Here is a 21,029-nt window from a genome sequence, read left to right as displayed (position 1 = left end):
GGATTTCATATATTCTGATCCTAAATATGCTTGTGTTTGTTAAAGAGCAAGAGCTGATTTTGAGGTTGGAACATAAGGCAGCTGTAGCCAAAGTCAAACTGTTTTTCCATATTTTTCCGAAGATGTAATTCTGCCAATGGCCGTTGTTAGGAAAAAGGGAATAAAGGACCAGTTAGCTACAGAGCATTGGAGATAAGACATCAGATAAAGCACAGCAGAGGGTGGCCCTGTCTCACAGAAACAGGTCTATTTTCCTGTGATGTGGTCTGCCACGAAGAAGGGCAGGGAATTTTTCTGGCATTTTGGTTCAGCAGGAGTGAAGGGGTGGTGGTAATGAGATTTTAACTTGAACTCCCAGAGAGGATGATTTGCTCCTGAATGGTCACATTTAAATCCTCAGATCACACAGAGAGTGCAGTCTGGGTATTGGCTCTAAAGCCTGGTGGCGGTAGGGGGGTTAGCGGGGTATAGGGAGGTGCGGGGGGGGGGGGCGGCGAGGAGGGGAGGCAGAAACAGACATGATTAAGGGGAGGGGTGAGGAGAATCCTTCCCCCTCCCTACTTGCTTGGTTGCCTACCATTCCACCTTCAGCAACTCATTCCCTTAGATCTCAATCCTCCAGTTAAAATGCAAATTTAATCAGTTAACCTTCAAAGTAGTCTCCAGTGGAGAGGGGCTGTCTGTTGTCCCCTCCCCCCCACGGTTTGTATTGGGTCGGGGAAGGCCTGGGTTCTTGAAAAAAAAGAGTGATGGACCTACAGCAGGAGATTGAGAAGTTTGCAGGTCACCAACAGGTGCCCCTGAGCTCTGCTGAAATACTCCCGAATGACTCACCCCAGATAACACCCTGGTTCTACGCACTGGAGCCTCTGTGTTCCTACTAAATATGAAATTGTTTTCCTTTCATGGATTCTGGGGAAGCCTGAGAAGGAGGAGGTAGGTGTGGGGAGGTTTTAATAGGAACACAATGGGAGCTTTGATTTTAGTCGAGGGATTGCTGGGGGCGGGGGGATGGGGGGAATGAAAATAAATCTTGGTGAAATCACATCCTGAGAAAATTGTATCAAAGCCCTTTGCCTTCAAGGAAGAGAAATAAAACCCAGGCCCAGATAACACAGAGACACAGTGGGCACAGGGACACTGGAAGAAAGCATTCTTGCAGAGCTTTCCCAGCCTGCCACTATTCCTGAGGTAGGGGCCTCTCCCCGACAGGATCGGCAGAATGTGTGAGTCACCAGCGGGGGCGCCTTATCACCGGAGTGGTCATGGGGATGGGGCAGGAGAACAAGGACCACACTGAGACCCCATCAGCTGAATAAGAAATGATGTGATGTCTGTGGAAATCCAAGAAAAGAGAGACGGATGAAAGGCTATGACAAAGCAATTTGGGGGAGGAAGACAGACGTTTTGTGTGCGATAGAGGAAGGTTTAATTTTGGTAGCCATCTGATTTTTCAGAGGCTGGGGTAAAGAGCACAGTGGATTTGGAATGGTGTTATTGTGACATACGCTCGCTAGGCCTTCATCTAGACTGGAGACCACCAGGTGGGTCAGCTGCACCAGTGACCTGAATTCTGCACAAACACCAAGGAACTTCATTTCTTGGGGTTTTTAGGTCAAATGCCTGGGAAGTGCCCTTAAATACGGTTGTTCTTGTTAAGAGTCATTCACCATATTGTATGGGAGCTCTTGGTACTATTCTTGCAACTCTTCTGTAAATTTGAAATGACTTCAGAATAAAAGGTAAAAACTGGGTTATTCTCATGGAGTAGTAATCCTACTTCTGAATATTTAGCCCAATGACATAAAAAATTTAAATTCTCACACAAGGAAAGGATATATCTAAAATGTTATTTTGACTACCTAAAAACTGAAAATGACATATATCCCAAAATAGGGGTATAGTAGGACATAATGCAATATTGTGTGGTTCTGATAATTGATAATAAATTATAGAATCCCAATTGATCATAAATTCTCTTACCCAAAGAAAAAAATTTGTATATGCACTGTATATAAAGTATAGTTTATAAACCATAAACTATATATAAACTATGTATAGTTTATATATAATTGAAAGAGAAAATCAAGTGCTGGGGTGCTGTAATTTTGGGTGCATTTTTTCAATTCCTTTATTGATATCTTTTTTAGATTTTATTTATGTATTTTTAGAGAGGGGAAGGGTGTCGGGAGCCGACCAGCAGCCGTCCCTTGACACAGTTGGGATGGATGAGATGCATCTGCCCAGCAGAGGCAGCTGTGGCTGGATTTCCTGTCTATCTCTCCTTGCATGTTTGTCTTTGTAATTAATAGGTGGTGAGATTTTTAGACACCTGTATTTCAGGTACAATGATCCGCATAATTCCAATGAAGTTATACAAAATGATTTCTTGGCCATAGAACAAAGTCCCCCCTAATGGGGTAGCCCCTGAACGTCTAAAAATTGATGAGTAACAGCCCCTCCTCTCCCTTGGACAGGAATATATTTTAATAGAATTAGACAGGTAAAGAAGCAGGAGAAGCTGGTTAACTATTACAAACTGAGCACACAGAAACAATTGCTAAGGAGTTAGAGTTCTAAGTACATAAAGAAACATTTTAACTTCCACCAAGATGGAGGCGTAGGTGGAAGCACTGTGCCTCCTCCCACAACCAAGTTTAAAAACAACAAAGTTTTAGCAATAAAAACACAGCCAAAACCACAGAAAATTGAACTTCACGGAAGTCTGACAACAACGACCCCTTCAGCCAAACTGGTAAGAGGGGCAAAGCCAGCAGCAGAGCAGGGTCAGGCAGGAAAGATCCACTGGACCCACCTGGGCGTGCAACCCAGGCACACCGGCAACCGTAGCGGATCCCAGGTATGGAGAAGCGGGCGGACCCACTGAGAGCGCGGGGCCGTGGACTTACTGAGGGCTGACCATGGTCACACATTTGCGTGCAGATAAACTGGTGAAGGAGAGAGCAGTGAGACAGACGATGCAGGCCCCAGTGGCAGGAAGGGGCAGAGGGGACCACCATTGTCCCTCTCTGACCCCGCCCCCACCTACAGCGTCACAACCCAGCAACCTGGGTGGCCCCACCCTGGTGAACAACTAAGGGTCTGCTCCTCATACCTAACAGGCACGAACAGATCAAAACATGGCTCAAGAAGAACTTAGAGCCCCAGAGCCGATAAATCTAAGCAATGAAGAAATAGCCAAACTTTCAGATGCACAGTTCAAAACACTGGTAATCAGGATGCTCATAGAACTGGTTGATTTTAGTCACAAATTGGAGGAACATATGAAGGCTAAACTAATTGAAATGAATGGAAATTCACAGGAAACCAATAGTAATGGAAAGGAAACTGGGACTCAAATCAAAGGAGTGGACCAGAAGGAGGAAAAAAATGACCAAACAGAAAAGAATGAAGAAACAAGAATTCAAAAAAAATGAGGAGAGGCTTAGGAACCTCCAGGACATCTTTAAATGTTCCAACATCTGAATTATAGGGGTACCAGAAGGGGAAGAGGAACAGCCATGAGTGGAAAACTTATTTGAACAAATAATAAAGGAGAATTTCCCCAATCTGGCAGAGGAAATAGACTTCCAGGAAATCCAGGAAGCTCAGAGAGTCCCAAAGAAGTTGGACCCAAGAAGGAACACACCAAGGCACATCATCATTACATTAGCCAAGATTCAAATGAAGGAGAGAATCCTAGAAGCAGCAAGAGCGAAGGGGACAGTCACCTACAAAGGAGTTCCCATCAGACTGTCAATGGATTTCCCAAAAGAGACCTTACAGACAAGAAGGGACTGGAAAGAAGTATTCCAAGTCATGAAATCCAAAGACCTACATCCAAGATTGCTCTATCCAGCAAAGCTTTCATTTAAAATGGAAGGGCAGATAAAGTGCTTCTCAGATAAGATCAAATTCAAGAAGTTCATCATCACCAAGCCCTTATTATATGAAATGTTAAAGGGACTTATGTAAGAAAAAGAAGATAAAAAAGATGAACAGTGAGAGAACAGCAAACTCTCAGTTATTAAGAACCACACCTAAAACAAAAGCAAACTAAGAGGACAGCTAGATCAGGAGCAGAACCATAGAAATGAAGATCACATGGAGGGTTAGCAACAGGGGAGTAGGAGAAGGAGAAGGGGGGAGAAGGTACAGAAAATAAGTAGCATAGATGGTAGGTAGAAAATAGATAGGGGGAGGGCAAGAATAGTATGGGAAATATAGAATCTACAGAACTTGAGACACGTGGTCATAAACTAAAGGGGGAGAAGGGTGGGGGAGGGGTGTGCAGGGTGGAGGGGAATGAAGGGGGAATAGAACGACTGTAATGGCATAATCAATAAAATATATTAAAAAACATTTTAGACAGAAAGATAGTTAAGTTAGACATCACATTATAATAAGTTTCCTATAACCACTATTCAGTCTAGCATATCCTTTTGACCCATGCCGAATTCTAAGAACTTTAATAAATAATAAGACATTTAAAGCTCTATACATACAGCTAGTTCTAATTGTCTGATTAATGACTCTTCCGGTCAAAATAACCCTTGTTTAACATAACTGAATCTATAGAATTTCTTGTACTTTTTCTAGTTACCTCTGTATTGATTTTTTCTGCTTACCTGATCATGCCATATACCTATTATGTTACAATCTCTGTAAAAATAAAACTTAAATCAAACTCTGACAGTTTGGCCAGACCCAGAGGCTGGCTGTTCTCCAGCATCCAATCCAGTGTCTGACTCTTCGTTCATCGCCTGTGCTGTCCATTTTTCAGGGACCCTGAGGCTGGACCCCAGCAGAAGGGAGGGAGAAAGAGAGGGAGAGAAACATCAATGTGTGGTTGCCTCTCACACGTCTCCTACCAGGGACCTGGTGTGCAACCCAGACATGTGCCCTGACTGGGAATCGAACCAGTGACTCTCTGGTTTGCAGGCTGACACTCAATCAATTGAGCCACCCCAGCCAGGGCCCTTTCTTAATACCTTTAAATTGCTTTAATTAAAAAGAGACTTACGCGCTCCAGGCTGGACCCAGGCTACTCTAAGTATCTCCGGCAGTTTCTCTTGGACACAGGCTCTGAAAAGGCAGGCTTGTCCATGACAGTGTGTCAGAAGGTTGGGGATTTTCCGTCACCTTTCATAAATTTTCCTGAATTTATTCAAGCCCTTCCTGAATACATCTCATTTTCAATCAGTTCCTTCACGGAGGGAATTGAATTTATCAGGGTGGCCTCCCAGTTCTCTTAGCAGAACTTCCCTCTTTTGGTCCTAAGGTTACCCCTTTGAGCTTTGAGACAGGATGCCTGGTTTCAGTCTTCTAGCCGTGAATAAGCTCAGTCCACCTGCGCTCACCCCTGGCAAGCTGTGTGGCTGGTGGAGAGAGCCCGCGGCTGTAAATCAGGAAGTCTGCACTTTTTTCTCCGAAATTAGTTGCAGGATGACAGTATGGGCCAGGCTGCCTTGTGCTTTGGCTTCCTTGTGTTTCAGGGGTTTATTATTTGGCTGAAAAGGGAAAGAAAGTGCTTTGAGGCAAATGACATGTTATTGGTCATTTAATAAGCTGTTTCATAAGGTTTGTTTTGGGGTTTGTTTTTTTTTTAGCTTTCTCCAGTTCCTATATCTATTCTCATAGGGAAAGCCCTTGGCAGGGAAAGAGTGGAAAAGCTCTCACTCTTTTTTTAGAGCTGCCAAAAGGGGACCTTGAAGAGCATCTACCCCAGATTTTTCTCAAACTGTCTTCCAAGCAGTGTTAGTGTCACACAAGTGGGAAAAAATATCAATGCTAATAATATTTTTTCTTTTAAAAACATTACCACACTAAATGCAAAATAGTTATGGGGGGAAACTTTGACAGGGGAGGGCAGGGTAAGTATATGGAAAACTGTATTTATGGCTCAATTTTCTGTTAACCTAAAACTTCTCTAAAAAGTAATGTCTATCAATTAAACAGTATTTACTTGAAAATGCAAAATACAGCCATTTCTGATATAAAACTATAACATATTTATGCATACATATTACACATGGAAGTCTAACCTTTATGGAGTTTTTTGCAGAGATTAGTTGGTCTGTGAAACCATCTGCTGTCACTTGCCAATATTCTGGTGCATTCGTTCTAATCAATATCCGCAGGTACTCTCAGCATCTTGTGATTTTAAGGGTGTTGGTGGTCAATTAAGTTTAGGAAAACTGAGCTCTTTTAGTCCCTTAACTTTGAACTTGAGGCCACTGAGCAGTAACTGCTCCAAGTCACAGTGTAGGTCCTGCTAGGACACCACTCTGGTGTCCTCTGCTTCTACCAGCCCTTGTCCTGCTGTACCCAGGGCATCCACACCTGGTAGCCTCAGGTGAAATGCTTGATTTCTTTTCAGCCTTTCTGGTCTTTTTTTCTTTCAAAATAATGACAGCAGCAATAACCAAAACCAAGTGGATGCAAACCACCCAGTGAGCTCTGTCCTCACACTGACCCCAAAGCGTCAGGTCCTCGCCGGGTCCAGGACAGAGCGACCAAAGCCCTCGTCATCTCAGCAGTGAGATCATCCTGATAGAGGAGGCGGACTCCGAGTGTGTGGTGGCTTAGCTGAGATCACCCTGATATGGGAGGGGGACTCCGAGTGCGTGGCGGCTTACGAAAACGAGGCCTCACATCAGTTCTGGTCGTGGAACTGCGCGTTCAGGGCGGCAGGAACAAACTGTTTACGTTGGACCCACCTTCCCGCGTCAGGATCGCAGGACTCCCTGCGCGAAGGCCTTCCTTCTTCCTGAGCCCAGCATTCTTGTCCAATGAACACAGGCTGGAGGTGGCTTTCCACGGACCCCTCTCCTCACCTCAGGGAAGTGATGCACATTTTGGGAGATACTCTTTTACCCCATCCTGACTGAATTGCACACGTTTTCCGTTTGGGGTTTGCACCAATCCAAATGAACCTGAGATGATTTTTTTCCCCTCAGCCTTCCTTTATCTGTGGGGCACAGGGTTTCCTGTTTGATTTTAGATTGATGACTTGAATCACATTCTAAATGTTACTTGTTCTGTCTCACTGTGTTGGTTCAGGGTGGCTCAGTCCACAGCCTTTTTAGAAACTGACGCAGCTTCCAGAACACAGGGCACCAAACGAGCCCTTGCTGATCTGAGCCCTTGTTGACCTGTCCTCCAATTAAACAGAAAGACCTTGGTTAGACCTGACTTACCTACCCGTTATTGACCATCACACCTGTAGCACATCAAGGGCGCAGACACACTCATTCCCAGATTACTATGCTATATGTTTGGGCTAATATGGAAATGACTTCGGAATGTGGAGAAATGCATCAGGTTACAAAACACTATGGAGCCGCATCTAAAAAACACACATACTCCCCAAATGTTAACAGCAGAACGTAGGTTATAGCTGAAGATGTGAAAACCAATTGCTCTGAAGTAGTATTTGAAACCAAGGGAGTAGGTGACCCGTCAGCAGCAAGTGCTGAGAGGGCCGGGGTTTGAACCTTGGCTTTAGAATAAGGGAGGGGGAGTTTGTAGCCTGTTAGTAGGCACTATGGTAACGGGTTGTTGAGTCCAGGCTGGTGGGGGGCAAAGGGGTCAGGGACAGGGAGGGACGGTGCTGAAGAGCACAGGAGATGCCAGGGTCAGGAGGAGGGCGATTGGGAAGATGGAGGGGGCAGCAGGAAGCTGGGAAGGAAGGCGGCTCATGGGGAAGTGAGAGGAGTCTGAGTGACCAAGGGAGGTAGAGAGTATTCCTGAGGATGGTGCTGATGGTGTAGCCCTCCGTGTCACCTTACCACTGCCGGTGCCTAGAGGACAGTGACTGTTTGGACAGAAGACAGAGGAAGGAGACCTCAAACCAGGGGTGGCCGAAGGCTTCCAGTGTGAGCCTGCCCTGCAGATACCATGTGGTCGTGGCTAGTAACTAATTTTATGTAGTGCTTGGCCTTCTCCAAAGCTTTTTCTCATACACGGTCACATTTGTTCTCCACGAATGTGATATACTGTGAGAGAGATGGAGAAGGGGTGGTACCCAGTTCACAGAGCAGAAAACTGAGGCCCAGAGAGGACTTGCCTGTGGCCACAGAACTGTATCAATACATGAGGACAAAAAGGTCAACAGAAATAAACTCTGGGCTCTAGGACACTACCCACTAGAGATGCTGTCCTTTTTTTGACCACCCGTCAGGGGGCAATTAGGCAACCCAACATCAGCTCTCATAGGAGCAACTCAAGTAAGGATTAAGTTTGTTGATGTTTTTGTCCAACCTGCTGCCAGCAGCACCCACAGCACACCCGAGACAGACTCTCACTCTGGCGTGGTGGCCAGAAGGGTTCTGTTGTGGCAGGTTCACATGCCAAGTGGCTTCCTGTAGCACACACCACCCTTGTGTTCTTCATGTCCTCAAGGCAGAGCTGTCAAGCTGAGCTCTCATCTCCACAGAATGCACCTGAGACTGTGTATCTTATTTCCTCTCACTTGTCTTCCTCACTAATGGAACTAGAAGACCCTTTCTGGAGTCTTATGACTGCCCCCACACCTCCTCCTGGGCTTCTCAGCTCCCACATCCCAGTGGGGAACCCCCCAGAAACTGTTGGTTTGAAATGGCCACAGCGTTCTGGTCAGGGGGAGGTCATCACCGCCAGGACGCTGCAGCTGCAGAGGAGGTTTGCCGCCCCCACTTCCCTCCACCCCGTTCAGGCTTGAGACAGATCGCTCTTTTTCCATCCCCAGAGATGCCAAAGGCGTGCCCTTGCCAGAGTCATTAAAGTTGTCCCTGTAGATGTGACCTCCCACTGTGCCACAAGCCCTGTGGTGGTGGCAGGCAAGTCCTTCTGGCCTGTGCTCAGCGAGCAGCTAGGATGTGGGGGCCAGAGGATGCTGGGACCCACCCTGAGCCAGGCTGGGGAAGCCGATTTCCAGCTGGGAGAGGTGCCGGGAGGAGGCAGGGGGATCAACCGGCCCACATCCGGAACATATCTGCCGAAGGAGTCTGACAGCCGATGCTAGCACAGATGGGGGCCAGAGGGCGTGCCTCCTACCTCCTCCGAGCCAGTTTTCCGATCTGTAAAGTGTAAATGAAATCTGACACTGCTTCTTTCAGAGCAGGTTGGGAGGATCAGGGATAATTGGTGAGACATTGCTGTGCAAACATAGTTAAATTATTCTCTGTGAGGTACCTTCATAGAAGTACAGACCAGAAAGGAAGGTGGGGGCAGGGAGGGTGGGGAAGGAAGCACAGCTGCCCCTGCACACTGCCCCTGGTCATGCAGCTTCATGGGATGCGTTCAGACCACGTTGGGATCATCCAGGACTGGCTGACCGTCCTGGGGGGTCGACAGGGAAGGAAGCAGGGGCTAGAAAGGCTAACCTGCACCACTTCCCTTAAGCACGTCTGCCTGGTCTGAACAGGAAATGGTGCCTGTGTGCTAAATTCCTATAAATGACTCAAGGTAAAGCAATAAACAAAAATATATGTGAAGTGGTTCTATCCGGCTGGGAGCTGGGACAAAAACGTTAAACACAATTGTTTATTATGAACGCATTCCTGCCCTCCCATCACGAAAGGAGGCCTAAAGTTTCAGTCAGTGGCCTAAACTTTCTCGACTGGAGCAGGGGGTCAAAGGCCACAACAACCCCTCAGCACACATCAGCTTACCCACCTCAGCGAATATTTCAGGAACTTAGGAACATATGTCTCTACTTCCCAGCAGTCCTAGGCCCCAGAGTGGCTGTGCCACCTGCTGACTCCCAGTTCTGTGATTCCGTCCAGGCCGTTTGCGACCTCACCTGATGACGTGGTACGGAACGGCTGTCTCTGGGTAAAACAGAGTGACTGACTGACATTTCCATTGTCAAAGTTTCAAACATTTCAAACTCCCTCTGGCTCTCATACTTTTAAAAACCAATTTTTATAGTTTTTTTTTTAACAACCACAACTTACATAGCACTTTCCATGGACCAGCACTTCATATATGTTCAATCCTGTGAGGTAGGTGCTGTGATTGTCCCCATTTTGCAGATGAGAAAACAGAGGCACTGAGAGCTGGAGTCCCTTGCTCAGTGTTGTATAACTAGTAAGTGACAGAAGTAGGATTCAGTCCCACCTGATCCAGGGTTGGCCTAGGTAACCACAATGTGATACGGCCTGGTAAAGACAAGAGCTCCCAGACAAGATTCTCCTAGAGAGAACAAACAGGGTGGCTTTGGGGAGGGTGCCATTTTAGACCCAAGCAGAGGACAAGTGCTTAAAGTGCTGTGAAAAAGTCGATCTCTTCCAGGTGCCACTGAAGTAGCCCGTGTGCTGTCTTGAGCAGAGAGGGGTGTTCATTGGCTGAGGCAACCACTGAGCTGGCCTGAGGGCAGCAGACCTTGGGTCTTTGCTTGCCATCTCTCTCCTTCTGTCTGCCTGACAGCCCCTCTCAGACTGGCGCTCCGTGCCTTTGGGGCACACGGCCATTACAGCTGCAGGCTCGAGTTCTTACAGCCTGTACCCACAGAGAGATCCTGCAGGCCTGCCCGGCCTGGGTCACGTATCTATCTGTATGGCTTTGGTATCGGGGTCTGTTACCAGAAGCAGGAAGGGGTGCGAGGAAGACACAAACAGCAGACACAGCATACTAGTCTCTCTGCACTGGGATCCTGGAACCTTCATTCCATACATGAGAAGGAAATCTTCCACTTGCAAAGACGAAAGTAGAATAAATCAGATTGGCAGAAATCTGAACTAGCAGAAGGCTTAGATTTCACTTGGTTTAGCCCACATTTCCACTTCTCTGAACCCATGGGTACTCATCAGTTGGTGGTAGAACTGGGAACCCAGGGTCCTCAGCCCAGCCCAGGCAGCTCTCTAGAGCACCATGAAACAAACCTTACTGCTCCAGAGAGACGAAGTTTCATGAAGTTAGGTAGCTAGAGGGTAAGAGATGTTCTCTACTAGAAGAAAGGCTCAGTCATGACCCTCCACAAAAATAGATATTGAAAAGCCCCAGCCAATTTAAGGAATGAAGCCTTGCTCATTTCACGAGAGACTAATTTGGGCTCTTGTTTCCCCTCTTTACAAAATCGGACTACAGAGCTCTTCCTCAGACAGAAGCAGATGTGCGCAACTTCTGCCCGGTTTCCTAGTTCTCCTGCCCGTAGCGTCGGGATCGTAGTTCTGGGGTGTTCTAGGAGTCACCCTCAGAAGCACCGTGTAGAGATAAGGAATCTCTAGCATGCAACTGAGTTTTTCATGATCCAGATAAGCTATTTTATTTCACCATTTGATTCTGATACACTCATTGGGATCCAGGAAACCTCAGCTCAATCAAACAAACCCCAGGAATCTAAATTCAGGCCTCACAGAGGGTCCTCACTCCACTTAGGGATGAGGAAGGCAGAAGAGACACGCCTTCATTTATTTACATGTAAGGTCTTTCACTCCTCCAACTTTTACTGGGTTTCTGCTTTGTTCCAGGCGGTGTGCCACCTGCTAGCAATATAGAGGCAGGTGACAGTCCATTGAGGAGAGACAAGTATGTACTAGAGAAGGCAGCTGGCAAATTTTTTTTGGTAAAGGGCCAGATGGTAAATATTCTGGGGCTTTATGAGCCACACGATCTCTGTCATAACTATACAGCCCCGTCATTGTAGCGTGAAAACAGCCAAGACAGTATAATAGCAAATGTGTCTGGCTGAGATCTGAGAAAATGTTATTTACAAAATCAGGTGGCCAGTTAGATGTGGCCGGGGGGGGGCTGCAGTTTGCTGACTCCTGCCCAAGAGTGTGGGTACAACGGACAGACGAGAGAACCTGGTACAGCCTGACGGGAAGGAGGGGGTTGCCACTTTCCTAAGGACGCATTAGGATGGAACAGGCTTCATGAAGAAGGCATTGCTCTGCTGAACCGAACAAGAGACGTATGAATTTGCCACGTAGGCTGGGGCTAGGGAGGCACATTGTGGAGAACAGGCCGGGTGATGCGAGCCCTGCACAGGGTTTAGGAGACCACAGACAGTGTGATGAGACTAGGGACAAGTGGGGCGCCACAGATGCAGAGAAGGAGGCAGGCAGCTCAGAGACACCACTTGGGCCGTGATGAAGACTTTGGTCTTTATCAGGGCAGTGGAGAAGAAGAGCAAACATGCCGGAATCCAGGTAGTTTTCATAAACAACCTCATTTTTATTCTCACAAAACACAGTGGGGTGGGGGGTGTTATTAGTCTCGTTTTGTAATGGGAGCACTTGTCAGGGTTCAAACCCACATGTGTGCAGTGTCCCACCCCGGCTCTGTCCACACTGCTGCCCCTTGTAGGGCCGAGCTGGGAGGAATCTCTCGTTCCTCCTTTGTCCCACCACCAGTGGCCTCCCACCGCCAGCAGGAAAGTTTTGAGACTGCCACGGTTTCTCAGAGTTGGATGGAGATTTCAGTGGTCACGGGGAAGAAGGTTAACTCCTAGGTGGCTGGGGAGGGGATCTCAAGGTGAAGGGTTATTGGCTAACCAGCCCATTAGTCAGGCAGGGAAAGTAGCAGGCCCCTCTGGGTCCTGGAGTGTGCCCATGTGGCTGGCTGGGAGCCAGGGAGGGGCTGGTTCACTGAGGGGACAAGGGAGTGCCTCTGTGGCAGAGGGTTTGCCTGCTCTGTTCCCGTCATCCTGGCTGAGGTCCATCCGGATCCCTGGCAGGGGCAGCAACTCCACTGTTCTTTACGCCTGAGGTCAGAAAGTGAAAGGAATTCCAGAGATTCCAGAGGAGGACTCACTCCTGGCTCTCCTCCTCCCTGTGCCTAGTTTACTTCGTTGCTTAGTAGCTGAACATTTTGGTTTTTTGATTCCACCCTCTGAAATTTAGGTTAATTCTAAGACCAAGTCTCTTTTTCCTCTATCTTGTATGTCAGATATTTGGTCGGTGTTCAATAAGTGAATTAATTTAATTAATTAATATTGAAGTAGCCCTGATTGGTGTGGCTCACTGGCCTGCGAACCAAAGGGTTGCTAGTTCGATTCCCGATCAGGGCACATGCTTGGGTTGCAGGCCAGGTCTCCAGTAGGGGGCTTCTCCCCCACCAAAATAAATAAATACAATCTTTTAAAAATATATTGAAATATATCATTCATCCAAATGCCTTTTATTTAGTTCTTCACATATGCTCCACACCAATACTTCCTGAAGCCGTTTACAGAGATTTGTCTTTTACAGAAGTCTGACTTGCTGCTACTTCAAGTATGGACTTGGACCAGCAGCATCAGGCCCTTCCTCCGACCTACAAAATCAGAATCTTTTAAAAATAAGATCTCCAGGTGATTCGTATGCACAAGTTGAGTTTGAGAAATGCCAGAGACATGGTTTTGCATCTGAACCTCCAAATGGTCACTAACCCTAATTCCATTCCTGAAATAACCCCTAAAATGATATTCTTTATATATTCTGAATCTAGAAGACATTATTGACCCCCCACCAATCTGTGCTCCCTCCCAATTCTTTCCCTTTTGTGTATCTGCCCCATCCCTGCTTCTAGTGACAAGGGTAGTTGGTTGATAGGCTTCCGATGGTGATTATGGTAATTGGCTAGGCAAGAAGGAAATGAGAGTAGAAAAAGGTTTGAATGACGCATTTGAGGATCAAAGCCAAATATCTCACTGTGAAAGTCCCATCTTACCTAGGCTACTCATATCCTGTGTCCTATTTCTTTATTCTTTTGCCAAGACTTTTAGAGGTTTAGAGTGAAGGTAAGGTGACTTTTCTGAGGTCACACAGCTAGTACAGTGGTAAGGGATGGGGCAAGGGGTGGAGGATCCCCTAGTTGCACCACTGTCCCTGGAAAGTCAGGAGCCCTCTGGTCCCTGGTCCTGAGCTCTGCCAGCGCTCTCCTCAGCACGGAAGGCAGGGCTTCTTCAATTGCTCACTATGGCAGGTGCTTGCTTTCTTTCTTTCACTATGGCCACTGCCTGGATTGGAGAAAAGAACACCAGCCTCAGAATCAACTCACTTGTTTTGAATCTTAGTTCCATAATGTGCCAGCAGCGTGGCCTTGGGTGAAAGACATGCTCTCGGAGCCTGATCCTCATTTGTAAAACAGGGACAATGTCCACTTTGCAGGGTGGTTCCGAGGCTTAGAGAAAGACTATGCCCTGAGCTTGCGCCAAGCCTGGCACATACTGAATGTCACCAAATTAGCATCACTGTTTCTCAGAGTTGTCCCCAGTCATCTCCCAACAATGCCTTCTTCTTCACATTGTCGTTGTGCTCAAGAACACTCATTGGCTCCCTGCTACGTGTGGGAGAAATGTGCCTCTCCCCTGCCCCTGTCTGGTCCCCACCTTCCCACCCCTCAATCCTACTTCTCCTTTAAGTGAAGGCGTGCTAAAAAAAATCGAATTTTCTTATTTCTAACTTATATAAGCATCATTCTTCTACAAATACATCCAATAATTTGTTAAGCATACTGGTTGATTCTTAGAATAGAGCTACTTAATTGATGCCTTTCCTATTAGTTTTGACATTTTTGCTTTTTAACAAAGCGCATTTTCTATTTCAAAAGACCTGTACCTTTTTTCTGTTACAATGACCTTGTGATTATTGTTGCTAAAACATATGTTTAATGTTTAATCTTAATTTCATTTTAGACAACTGTCTCCAGGCAGAGGTGACCTCTCCCCTGTTCTAATAAATTCCCTCATTATTTTGCAACATAGATGACTTCACTCTGTTCGTTGCTCATGAATTGTTCATTTAGTTACGGGATTTTAAACTGATAAGTTTTGGGGGTGTATAGTTCTGGTTAATTTTCTATGCCAAAGATGTAACTTTTATAATTTACTAACTTTTACAATGACGTTGATGGTCATTTTTTAAATACTTTTTGAACATCCCCAGTGTTCTTCACTTCTGTGAGTGAACATAAATGCTTTAGGAAATGTTAAGCACAGTTTAACCAAATTTAGGAAAGGACTAGGGTGAGTTCACAGTAACTAGGTGTTCCCCAAACCTTCCCGAGGAAACTGAGTTCTTGGCTGGAGTCACGACTGGAGTCAACCACTGTACCTTTCAGTCTGCTCACTGTGTTCTGACTCATCTCTGTACGTCTCAAAAAAATTCGTTATGAGTTACAGATTTTTCAATGAGGATGGAGAGAGGTGGTGTGTGAGTGCCTTATGAATAGTTTTTATTAATTATTAAGTATTCCTTTGGACTATTGAAACATGGAGACTTTCATAAATACTTACTCTAAACTAGAGAATATAGATCATTTATTGTTAGCACAAATGCTGTACCTTTTCTTCGTGATTTTATGACTATACTTGTATCCATTCTTCTACTCAACTAAGGCTTCGGAAGTAAGCTGAGGGTAAGTAAGCATGTTTTATGGGAGATTATGAATTATAAAACAGACTCTCAGAGAGATACAAGAACCACACATTACTTGCATTTTAAGTAATTACTAGCAATTCTCTGGCAAAACAAATGAACAAATAAAAACATGCTTATGTGCTTTGTCCGTGTTAGTTTTAGGATAATAAAGTATCTAATTCTTGCCAGGGGCTTGACTTATGTATTCTCTAATATTAAAGTCCTTTTCTAGGACTTGAACAGACACTTCTCCAAAGAGGACATACAGAATATCCAGAGACACATGAAGAGATGCTCAATATCGTTAGCTATCAGAGAGATGCAAATTAAAACCACAATGAGATACCACTTTACACCAGTCAGGATGGCTATAATAAACAAAGCAACAAACAACAAATGTTGGAGAGGTTGTGGGGAAAAGGGGACCTTAGTTCACTGTTGGTGGGATTGCAGACTGTACAACCATTATGGAAAACAGTATGGAATTTTCTCAGAAAAATAAAAATCAACCTGCCTTTTGACCCAGCAATTCCACTGCTAGGATTATATCCTAAGAATCCTAAAACATCAATTTCAAAGAACCTATGCACCACAATGTTCATAGCAGCACAATTTACAATAGCCAAGAGTTGGAAGCAACCTAGGTGCCCATCAGTAAATGAATGGATCAAAAAATTGTGGTACATATACACAATGGAATTCTATGCAGCAGAGAGAAAGAAGGAGCTACTACCCTTTGCAACAACATGGATGGAACTGGAAAGCAATATGCTGAGTGAAATAGGCCAGGCATTGAAGGACAAATACCATGTGATCTCACCTTTGACAGGAAGCTAAACAATAAAACAAACAAGCAAACAGAATAAAAACAAAGACACTGAAATAGATAACAAGTGGGCAGTGACCAGAGGGGAGAGGGAAGGGAATTTAAGGGGAAAAATGGGGAGGGATTTTGAGGAACAAGTATGAAAGACACAGGGATGAGGACTGGGGGGGGAGGGAAATGGGAGGGAGGTGGGGAGAGGGGGCAGGGGGGGCTGGGATGGGAGAAATAGACAAAAAAATGTACTTGAAAAATAATTAAATAAAAATAAAAATAAAAAAATAAAAATAAATAAAGGCCTTTTCTAAAAATCACCAATTTGCAACTGTAAATGTAATAATTTGGTCAATCAAGGACCATCAGCGGATGTTAAAATCCACTGAATAGGTGGAAGATTGTTAGTGAAGACTGTTTTCATGGCAACGAAGTTCCATCCACAAACTAATTATGAATTGCAAAAAGAAAATGTACCTTTATGACTGAGTGATTTGGTGGCCAGCACTTCAAATGATCAAATTAGCCCCACAAATAGTGCCACAACCTGATCATATGTGTCTCCTGATATGATGCAAAAACATACAATATCACCCATGAAGTATTTCTTGTTCAAAATGTTTAATCTGTGTTTAATCAAGGCTGTCTACTTGACTTCCAGATCTCAGGAAGAATTGCAGAGGGGGAAGACTTAAATGACAACAGGAGACCGATTAGACAAATTTAGACAAATTCAGATTATAGAACATTCCACAAGACAGTGATTCTGGACTCAGCAAAAGTCAAGATCGATGAGGAGAAAAAATAGGTAGAAATACTTTTAGACAGAGGCTGAAGAACATAACAAGAGATTACAAGGCTATAAAAACGTTCTTGGGACAATTTAGGAAATTTGAATATGGATTGTATAGATGCTATTACAGAACAATTATTAGTTTTTAGGTGTGATAATAGTTCTGCTGTTCTGTAGGAGATTGGCCATATTCATGCCTTGTCCATATTCATAGATTGTTCTATTAGAATGTTTAGGGATGGCCTGTCATTCTGTCATCATGCCTACAAATGACGCATCAAAAACCTAATAAATTATATAATTGTACATGTATCTATTTCTATCTATCTATCTATCTATCTATCTATCTATCTATCTATCTATCTATCTATCTATCATCTATCTTCCTACCTAGAGAGAGAGAAATTGAGAGTGTATACATATGGCAACATGTTAGCAATTGTTTAATCTGGGTGAAAGGTATACAGATTTTCTTTGTACCATTCTTTCAGCTTTCTGTTTGTTTAAAATACACCCCTCCAAAAAAGACAAAAATAAAGTATCTCCATTGTAACTAAATTGGTATCCACAATTTAGTTAAATTTTATCTTCACGTTTAAATCTTAGATATGCTTTAAACTGGAAAGTATTGCTTAAGGTCTATTACATGAACTCAATTACTAATGAAACTTATCTTCTAAGGCTAGCTTAGTCAAACTTTCATTCATTGCTTGAGTTTTAAGAAATTGCTGATGATTCTATCGGGATATGGTCAAATGAGATATGGCAAGCTGCCTTATGGTATTGGTGCTAGAGGCTTTCAGTTTTCAGTGGGCCAGGGACCCTTCTCACCAGCATGCTCTTGCTGACAACTGCGCAACTCTGCTGACAACTGACAATAAAGCCAGGCCTACCCCTATGTTTATGGGCTTATAAAGGCCCATCTGGGCATTTCCGCTGTCTGGCTTTAAGACAGGCTACATTAACCAGGGAAGCGTCCATGTGCTGTGTCTGTACTGAAGCATGACGGTAGGTCCTTCACATAAGTATAAAGCCAAGGTAAAAATTCTACAGGGACATCGGTCATTTTAACATTATTTATACCCAAGATTTTGTCTTTTAATACACAATGATAGCTATTGGTGTTGTATATACTAATCTTACTTTAGAGGTTTAACAAGATATTAAAAGTAATAGAGCTAGGCAATTCAGAAAGTCAGGAAGGTCCGCAGTAAGCTAGTTTAATTTAACTTTGTATTTATTTCTAATTTACACTTAACTAATGCATGTGCATTTGTGCCCATGGGTATTTATTTATTACACATTATTTTATTTTTTTCAAAGTTATCAATCCTTATATTCTCTCTTTTTTACAGTTTTTTGTCTATTTCTCCCATCCAAGCCCCCCTGTCCCTCGCTCCCCACCTTCCCCCACCCCCTACACATTATTTTAGATAAAATGGAAATGTATTTTATTTTATGTCTCACAGACATTAAGTAAATAACATTGCTAGGTTACATGCTGTAAGCTCTGAGCCTGCCTTCAGGTTTTTATTGCCATGTCTGGATTACAGCATCTTCCTCATGTAATGAGATTCCGTGTGATCTGAGTGCTGTCAAACTTCATCCTCATCATTTGTGTGCTTGTCTGTGTGTTTGATAAGGTGACATTAAACAATAAATAAATGAAACAGCCCTGGCTGCTGTGGCTCATTGGATTGAGTGCCTGCCTGTGAACCAAAAAGTCACTGGTTCGATTCCCAGTCAGGGCACATGCCTGAGTTGTGGGCCTGGTCCCCCGTAGGGGGTGCATGAGAGGCGACCACACATTGATGTTCCTCTCTCTCTTTTTCCCTCCTTTCCCCATCTCTAAAAATAAATAAATAAAATCTTTAAAAAGATAAAACGAAAGATATCCCACTAACCACAGTTATGTATGACCATGGGTCAATTAGTCATGTACTCATTGTCATGATGTATTAAGAGTAATAAAGAGCTATTTCAGGTTACATGCTCTTGAAGAAATAACTGTATATCAAATGTCTGTATTTCAGCTTAGAAACTGCTTTGGACAATGGGTCAGGGCCAGAATGAAGGATATTTTCAAGCAGCGCTGCTGGTTTTTCACAAGAAAAACCTGATCAAGAAAAAGTGTAGAGATTGTATGCACGGTAATAAGGCTTACAAATAGTGCAGCTTTTGTCCCATCAAAAATGTAACATACCTTGTCTTTAAAAATGCTAATGAGGATTTCTGGCCAAGATGGATGCATAGGTAGATAATGCTTTGCTTCCTCACACAACCAAAAGAAGGACAACAACAAATTTAAAAACAAAAATCAACCAAAACTTCCATAAAAATCAAACACTATGGAAGTTCGGCAACCAAGAAGTTAAAGAAGAAACATTCATCCAGACAGGTAGGAGGGGCAGAGATGGGTAGCCAGGGTGGAGAAAACAGGCAGCAAGCTGTAGACTGGGCAGGTGAGGCAGCAGCTGGCAGACCAGGCAGTCCTATATTTGAGTGCTGATAAAGCAGAGGAACAACTGGGGAAAGAGATGGAATGCACAACCCAGGGTTCTAATGTGGGAAACTAAAGCCTCCAAACCTCTGACTGTAAAAACACATGGGTGTTTCAGCAGTGGGAGGAACTTCATGTTTCACAGAAGAGTTCATTGAAGAGACCCATGGGATCCTAGAATATACACAAGCCCAGTCACCCAAGAATCAGCACCAGAAGGGTCCAGTTTGCTTGTGGATAGTGGGGGGAGTGATTGAAAGTAGGAAAAGAGCCGAGCAAGCAGCATTGTTCCCTCTCTGACCTCTCCCCCACATATAGTGTCGCAATGCAGCAACGTGGGTTGCTCTACCTGGGTGAATACCTAAGGCTCTGCTGCCCTCACAACATAACAGGTGTGCCGAGGCAGAAAACTGTGGCCCAAATGAAAGAACAGATCAAAATTCCAGGAAAAGAACTAAGCACTGAGGAGATAGACAACCTATCAGATGCAGAGTTCAAAACACTGGTAATCGAGATGCTGACAAAAATGGTTCAGTATCGTCACAAAATAGAGGAAAAAGTGAAGACTATGCAAAGTGAAATAAAAAATATATACAGGGAACCAACAGTGAAGGAAGGGAAACTGGGACTCATGTCAGTTAGAACAGAAGGAAGAAATAAACATTCAACCAGAACAGAGTAAAGAAACAAGAATTCAAAAAATGAGGGGCTTAGGAGCCTCTGGGAAAACTTTAAACATTCCAACATCCAAATCATAGAGGTGTCAGAAGGAGAAGAAAAAGAGCAAGAAATTGAAAACTTATTTGAAAAAATAATGAGGGGAAAATTCTCCATTCTGGCAAAGGAAATAGACTCGCAAGTCCAAGAAGCTCAGAGAGTCCCAAAGAAATTAAATCCAAGGAGGAACACACCAAGACACATCATAATTACATCACCCAAGATTAAAGATAGAGAGAGAATCTTAAAAGCAGCAAGAGAAAAGGAGACAGTTACCTACAAAGGAGTCCTCATAAGACTGTCAGCTGATTTCTCTAAAGAAACCTTGTAGGCAAGAAGGGTCTCAAAAGAAGTATTCAAAGTCATGAAAGGCAAGGACCCACATCCAAGATTACTCTATCCAGCAGAGCTTTCATTTAGAATGGAAGGGCAGATAAAGTGCTTTTCAAACAAGGTCAAGTTAAAGAAGTTCATCATTACCAAGCCCTTGTTATATGAAATGTTCAAGGGCTATACCTAAAATAAAGATGATGATGAAAACTATGACCAGAGGGGAAAAGGGAGGGAATTTCAGGGGAAAAGGGGAAGGGTTTGCAGGAACAAGTATAAAGGACACCCAGACAAAAATAAGGTGGGGGTAGAAACAGAGGGGAGGGAGGGCTGAGGGGGTGGCTGGGATGGGTGTAAAAGGCAGAAAACTGCACTTGAACAATTAAAATAAAAAAAATTTAAAAACCTATGAACAGTAAAATAACAATGAACTCACAACTATCAACAACTATGAAGGTAAAAAACAAAACTAAAACTAAGCAAACAACCAGAACAGGAAAAGAATCACAGAAATGGAGATCAATCACGTGGAGGGTTATCAGTTGA

This window comes from Artibeus jamaicensis, unplaced genomic scaffold (genome assembly GCF_021234435.1).
Source record: "Artibeus jamaicensis isolate MK-2021 breed Jamaican fruit bat unplaced genomic scaffold, CSHL_Jam_final scaffold_833, whole genome shotgun sequence".
Lineage (NCBI taxonomy): Eukaryota > Metazoa > Chordata > Mammalia > Chiroptera > Phyllostomidae > Artibeus > Artibeus jamaicensis.
Note: the sequence above shows the minus strand (reverse complement) of the source record.